Genomic DNA, 7,510 nt, shown 5'->3' with positions numbered 1-7,510 from the left:
GATAACCTACCTAATGGATGAAAATATTTGTAAGCCATATATCTCATAAAGATATATAAGATATATAACTTTTTATATCTAAAATATATAAAGAATTTCCATAACACAACAACAAAAAGACAAACAAGTTAATTTTAAAATGGGCAAAGGTCTGGAATAGACATTTCTTCAAAGGAGATATATAAATGACCAGGAAGCACATGAAAAAATGCTTAACATCATCAGCCATTAGAGAAATGCAAATGAAAAACACTGAGACACTACTTTGCACCTACTGGGATAGCCATAATTATTTTAAAATTTTAATACTTTTTTGAAAACAAAATATAAGCACTGGCAAGGATATGAAGAAACTGTAGCTTATTGGTGGTAATAAAAACAATACATACACTGTGGAAAATAGTTTGGTGTTTTCTAAAAAAGATAAAAACAGAATTACCATATGACCCTCAAATTCCATTCCTAGATATATACACAAGATTTGAAAAAGTCTCTAAAAAATATTTATATATCAACATTCATTGCAAGCCTTATTCACAACAGCTAAAAAGTGAAAATAACCCGTGTTCATTAACAAATGAATGGATAAACAAAATATGATATATACATACAATGGACTATTATTCAACTATGAAAAGGAATGAAGTTCTGACACACATTCTACAACATGGATGGACCTAGAAAACATGATGTTAAGTGAAATAAACAAGGCAAAAGGGACAAATATTGTATGAGTCTCCACTTGTGTGAAATATCTAAAATGAACAAATTCATAGAGACAGAAAGTAAATTTGTGGCTACCAGATTCAAAGGGAGGAGAGAACAGAGAGTTAATCTTCAAAATAATTCACTACCACTACAAGCTAGGTTAAACAGATAATATAAAACAGCAAACGGATAAACTGGCACTCTGTACCTCCACCAGTAATTAGAAACAATTTACAGGAAATGGACACAGCAATGTTTGTCCTGCATCAGGATCACCTGAGGGTTTGTTAACCCACACTACCTCCTCTGGGTGTTACCCGAGAAGGCTACACTTCTAACTAGTTCCACAGGAGGCTGGCACTACTAGAGGTAGGGGACCACACTTTGAGAACCACTAGTAAAGATAATTTAGAGATAAATACAAGATAAATTAATGAAGAGTATGAATGAAATCTGTGGTGCCAAAACAACTCAGCCTAAGAACATGGGGTTCTAATGCCTCCCTTAGTTTTAAGTTCAAGTGTCTAGGAACTAATGGCTTGGAAATAATGCTTAATAATTTGTCTTTTCCACCATTCTACAGACTGCAAATTAGAAGTTACAGTTTGTGACAGGGATCTAATTTATACTGTATATTAAGAGCAAATTTGTGTTTTAGATGATAAATAAGGAGAAAAGGCTGAAATCTTTTGTAGATATTGTAAAGACTAATCAAAATTGTACTCTGGATAGATGGCCAACCCACCTTCTTGGAAGTGAACCAAGAAAGTACTTAAAGCAAAGTCAAGATTTTTCTTAAGAAAAAATAAAAGAGACCGCTATACTAAAAATATGGAGAATATAAATATTTCTATACTATAAGCACTGGAAGAAAGCTCTTGGAAAAGTTTTCAAAACTGTTATCAAATACTCAATGAAGCCAAAGAAAATCTTCAACCATGTTTCCATGAAATAACATATTTGGCACAGTGGAACTTGTGCAGAAATCCTCCCACTTTAATTAGTGGAAGATGAATCTGCTGGGGACAGAATATATTACAAAGGGAATTACTGGATATAAACTAACTTCTGTACAGCAGAGTTAAGTGCCCGCATCCTCCAAAGTGGCTGAATATTGGAAAGATTTTTAAAAGATGGTGAGATACAAGTATAAGGGAAAGAGCATGGAAGAATTCCAATCTTCAATAAAGAGAGCTAATCTTCCTTGGTGAAATGGCTAATTCCAGGGCTAGAGCAGAGAATGCACAACATGAGCCTGGGACATCTTCTGGTACTAGAAAGCCAGTCAATCCTCAAAAAGTGATGGGCCAGAAGCCTTCTTGAAAGAGTTCCCTAGGGCCAAACTATAATTATAGCACAAAAATAATGATGGTAATGGATTGAATCCATAGAATAAGAATCTGTAAGTACATTTGATATAAGTAAAATAAAAATCCTCAAGGCTATTCTGATATAGATTTAAAAATTGAACACATACCTAAGAAAGGAAAGTTTTTCTTTTTTTTTTTTTTGATTGAATGCAGATTTATTCAGAGAGATACATTGAAAGGCAAGAGAAAGGCCATGAGGTGTGGGGGTTGGGTGCTCAGATTAAAAGTAGGTACACACTCCATAGATAGAATACGGGCTGTCTCCAAAGAGGGAGAGAGGGGTGGCTGTGAAGGCACTGTGTTGCTGGTTTTTATGGGCTTGGTGGTGAAAGCTTTTCTTTATAGGAGATCCAACCAATAAATGCAGAAGGAATGATGGAAACAGAAAGTCACCATTTGGCAAACACCACAGTAATATCATTTCAGGTAAGAATCATCAATGAAAATAAAAATTAGAGAGTATGATGAAAAATAAGATAATTACCTGGTCACAAAGTGTTTTCCTACAGAACGCTTTTTAATTACAAAGGAAAAGCACAACTACAGCAGACAAGCCCGATTGTATCACCTAAACCAAGTGAACAAATTAGCATCACTTGTAATTGTACAAATCAGTAGCACGTGCCTCCTAGTAAGCTTAATAACGTCACTTGCATAGTTCTCTTAACCAAAAATGTTTAACATTGACTCATGGGGAAACCACACAAATCCAAATTGTTGGGTATTCTACAAAATTACTGACCAGTACTCTTCAAAGTATAACAGTCATGAGAGACAAAGAAAGATTTTGGAATTGTTTCAGATTAAAGAAAACTAAGAGGGGACATGACAACTAAAATGCAACTGCATCAGTTCCTAGACAGAGGGAGGACACTACTGAGACAATCGGTGAAAACTGAATACAGACTGGAGACTAGGTAACTGTACAATGTCAGTGTTAAGTTTCCTGATTTTGATAACTACACTGTCACTGTGTAAGCTGTTAACATTTGGGGAACCTCGATGAAGACGACATGGGAAATCTTTGTAATATTTTGGTAGTTTTTTCCTGAGTTTGAACCAAAAAAAGTAAAACCACCAAAAAAAAAGCTAATAGATCAGAATAAAGTCTTTCTTTCATATCATATCAAGTTATTTCTGTACCTGTGAAGAAACTATTACTGTTGACCCAGACTTTCATTGGGATAATAAAAAAAAAAAATGACATATGCTAGGGCAGATATTCAAGTTAAGTAACTTAAACTACCTTTGCTTCTTGCTAAAGGAATGAGAAGATAAAGAGAAGCCAAGAAAATCAGAAATAATCTTATATAATTTCTGCTATTTTTATAATAGTTTTAAACTGGCTGCAGTATTACCCCCTTAATGACAGTTGAAGATGCTTTGTGAGTCAGTAACTATACACAATTGTAGCACAATGGTATCACAGTGGAGTAGGGGACCAGAAAAGCATGGGACTCCCTCACCAATGGGTTGTCTTGTCCAAAACAAATACTAATGGCACCCTGACTGGCACACACCCCTAGAGGAAGGTGGAGAAGTTGATCGTGGGCAACAGTTAGGAGCGCATTTGTTACCACTGTCCCAGGTCAGTCTGAGAGGCCCAGATCTGCAGTAACTCCTGATCAGGAAGGGCCAAGGGTTTGCCATCAGTCACACACCCCTGCAGACAATCAGTTGTGACTTTAAACTGAGCTCTCCTGGGCTCCTTGAAGTACAAAGAGGAAAATGTAAAGCAGAAGACTTAACTACAGCAGGTAAGACACTTTCAGCACTCATAAGTGTGTAGCATGTACATCAAGATACTCACTGCAGCATTTTTTATACTGTAAAGCACTGGGAACAAGTTAAACATCCAGTAGGTAAGCTATAACATACCTCCACTGTGCCAGGAGAGCTGGGGTAGGTTTAACAGCTCTCTTGGTAGTAAACACTAAGTCACAGGCTGCAGCTGTGCTGAATTTCCATCAGAACAAAGAATTTTCATCTCTAAAAGACTCACCTTTCAGATAAGGTTGTATGAGCACATCTTTAGCGCTCAGTTCCTGGAGGTACAGCTCCTGAGTCACAGGGTATCTACACCTTATTTCAACAGATAATCCAAAAAAGGCTGCATAAATGTACAACTCCCAGCTGGGGAGAGAGGAGTGAAAAAGCACAGAGTAGGACAGGTCCATCCTGTCACAGGTCATGCCCAATAAGGGTCGAGAGCAGAACTACAGCTTTTGTAACTAAAGCACATGAGGAAAGCTGTGAGCCTGCCCCAAGATGGTGTTAAGGAGCAATTACAGAAAATACAAAACTGTGGGGGCACAAACTTGGGTTAACAAACTTTGATATTGTAATGATTGTTTAACCAAATCATATTCTCATCTTTGTGTAAACATATAAGAAATGTATAATCAAAACCCCTGCTTTCTATATTTGTCATTATACTGCTCCTTCAAAGCAAAATGTCCAAAAGCATGAAAGACTGAACTCTCAGTACCACTCACCGCCTTAACTGCGGGACTTCGCTCAGCTGCCTTGAAGCTGCTGTGCTAGCAGGGACCTGCTACGAACTGTCTCCTCGCCGTGAAAAGCAGAGACATAGACATGCTTTGCTCACTTTGCTTAGTTCAAGGTCATAGACTCAGGGCTGCTTCTGCTTATGGAAAGCCATAACTCATCCCTCGCCCTAACCGGCAGGACGTGCTTGGCTTACCAGGCGCAGGTGGATAGTGTAGGTCACTCCTGCTCACAGAAAACTGACCTAGCCCTCAGCTGGGGACAGCTGGGCTGCTTCACGTGCTTAGATGATTTCTGATCATAGTATGGAGACTCTGTGGTGGCCTGGGGTTTCATTATCAATTATTCAGAAAACTGTAACCTTGCCCATGATTTTTTGAGGCGTAAAATAACCATTTGTATTATCAATATCGTAACCTTCTAAGTATAAATTAAGATTATAATGTTTTTGTTTTTCATGATCTGAAACTGCTGACCCGCATCCCTCCACATACCACATACCCCTTACTCATTCCTATGATGTATTTCTCTTTGATTTTTTTTGAATATTCGCAATAAATATAAGAGCTTTGGAGCAGCTTGGGAGTCAGTCTCTGGCTCTCTCTCACTGTCTTGAACTGATAAAGTCTTGAGAAAATTCATTATTCCATGGTGGAACTTTTGCTGGACAAAAACCATGACAAACAGAACTCACACAAAAATATAGTGATCAAGAAAAAAATGAAATTTTCATGGCTGTACTCACTCAGTTCAGTCTATTTAGTAAGAAGGCTAACCTCACAAAGTCCTTTTATATTATCTTTTGTTTAATTTGTAAATTATTTTTTATGTAAAGACTGAAGCAATGAACAGGTGTTGTTGTTCTTGTTTTGTCAAATGATTAGAAATTTGTTGCAACATAAGTCACCAAATCACGGGGGAGGGTACAGCGCAAGTAGTAGAGTGCAACCCCCAGTACCGCCTCTAAAAATGAAGAAACCTAGTTACCTTTCCCACCAAAATAAAAAATATTTATGTAAACCAATATTAAATAAATAAATTTTTAAAAAATCATCAGCTCATCCATCTTCTCCCTCACCAATCTGAAATGCTGCCTGCGATAAATACCTATGTATATTGGGGTCTCTTTTTCTGTACTTTACTCGATTCATCCTAAAGTAGTGTTGTTGTTTTGACAGGAAAGTAGGATTTATTGGTGGTTGTGTGGAAGGAGGGGACAGCACCAAGGCTCTCATGAGTGCAGGGCCTGCCATTTGTCCAGGGGGCCACAATTTGGGATGTAGTTGACCCCACAGCCATCCGGGATGAGCCACCTTTCTGCCACCATGTTTTCAAATTCATTTGTGTTAAACTTGGTAAATCCCTGCTTCTTTGAGATGTGGATCTTCTGGTGACCAGGGAACTTCAACTTGGCCCTGTGCACGGCCTCAATCACATGCTCCTTGTTCTGCAGCTTGGTGCGAATGGACGTGATGACTTGGCCAATGTGGATCCTGGCCAACGTGCCCTGGGGCTCTTCAAAGGCACACCGCATACCTGTCTGGAGCCTTCAGAGGAAAGCTGCTCATATTCATCTGACACCATTTGGCCACATAGTGGAAACTGATCCACTTTTGCCTTCTTCTGCCCCAGGTCAAAGATGCGGGTCTTAGTATCAGGGATACCTCGGCAGAAGCATGGCTTTGGGTGTGGATTGTTCTTACAGTACTGGTAACACCAGGCGGGGTGGCGGCCCATGGTGACACCAGGATATTCAGTAGCACGCAGAAGGGAAAGAGCTAAAGTGTTTTATTTACTATCATTTCATGATACTTTTTTTATATCAGAAATAGTCCTTTTGAAGATTGAAAAGCACACCTAGAGGCTTCAGAATGCAAAGCTTCTTAAAGGACTAATCCAGAAAATAAAGTCTGGAATTCTATTATTTCTGTTGAAAAAGAATTTGGCATGACTTCTCTCCCCTTTTTTTCATCAAATGCAACATAGATACAGCAGGGAGGCCATGAAATTGGAACACCTAGATTAGCATCGGGACCCTGCGCTGGTTGCATGATCCTGGGCAATTACTTAAATTTTCTGATCTTCCATTGTTTTCACCTATAAACAAAGTCCAAACATCTGCATATTGTTTCCTTTTTCCCATTTATATTCCATTGTCTCTTTTTCTAAGTATAGGTAGTCACATTTCAAGTGGATACACATTTTAAAGAAATTATCCTGCAAGAAAAAAAATGAGAATGTCCTCAATCTACTATTATGAAAATATTTCTAAGATATACTGTGATTTTTTTGTCTACATACTATGTTCTATTTTTCCATATAATGGGATAAAAATGCCACTATACATTTATATCTGTATGTGTATATGCAGAAAATACTCGGGAAATAATTTTTAAGTTTATGTAAAAATATTTCCTTTTTAACAATTTCAGACATATCAAAAGGAGAAAAAGATTGACTCTATCTGGATTTTTAAAAAAACAGAAAAACTGAGGCCCCAGAAAAAAAATAACCGTGCTAACCAGAAAATGAATGATTTGAATGAGTTCCACCTATCAAAGGCTGACTCAAATAAGGTGCTTTTTCACATTGTATGATATGAAATATCTCTGTTTGACATTATGGTCAAATCCAGAAAAGTATTTTGTTTTTCTATAATGTTTCACTTTACTCTGTTCTAATTCTCCAGACTATCTATCTACCTTCAATCTACTCTTTGGTTTGTAAATAAAATCTTTATTCTTAAAAAGTTAGATCATTTTAAGGTGAATTAAATTGATAAAATTATATATATTGTTTACATACTCTATATTCATATGTAGCACACATTTTAGAAATAATAAATTATAACACAATGGAAAAGAAGGGTGGAAATGAAAGTAGCAAAGGCTTTTAATGCAAACTAGGCATCTTCTATTTTGTTG

At 37.2% G+C, this 7,510-nt stretch overlaps 1 pseudogene; it reads right to left on the bottom strand.

Annotated features, from left to right (window-relative positions):
- Positions 1-5,756: 5,756 nt before the first annotated feature.
- Positions 5,757-6,472, bottom strand: LOC140692306 (large ribosomal subunit protein uL16-like; annotated as a pseudogene).
- Positions 6,473-7,510: the final 1,038 nt, after the last annotated feature.

Source organism: Vicugna pacos, unplaced genomic scaffold (assembly GCF_048564905.1).
Source record: "Vicugna pacos unplaced genomic scaffold, VicPac4 scaffold_5, whole genome shotgun sequence".
Lineage (NCBI taxonomy): Eukaryota > Metazoa > Chordata > Mammalia > Artiodactyla > Camelidae > Vicugna > Vicugna pacos.
The sequence above is the reverse complement of the archived record's forward strand: the minus strand, read 5'-3'. Positions and strand labels throughout refer to the sequence as shown.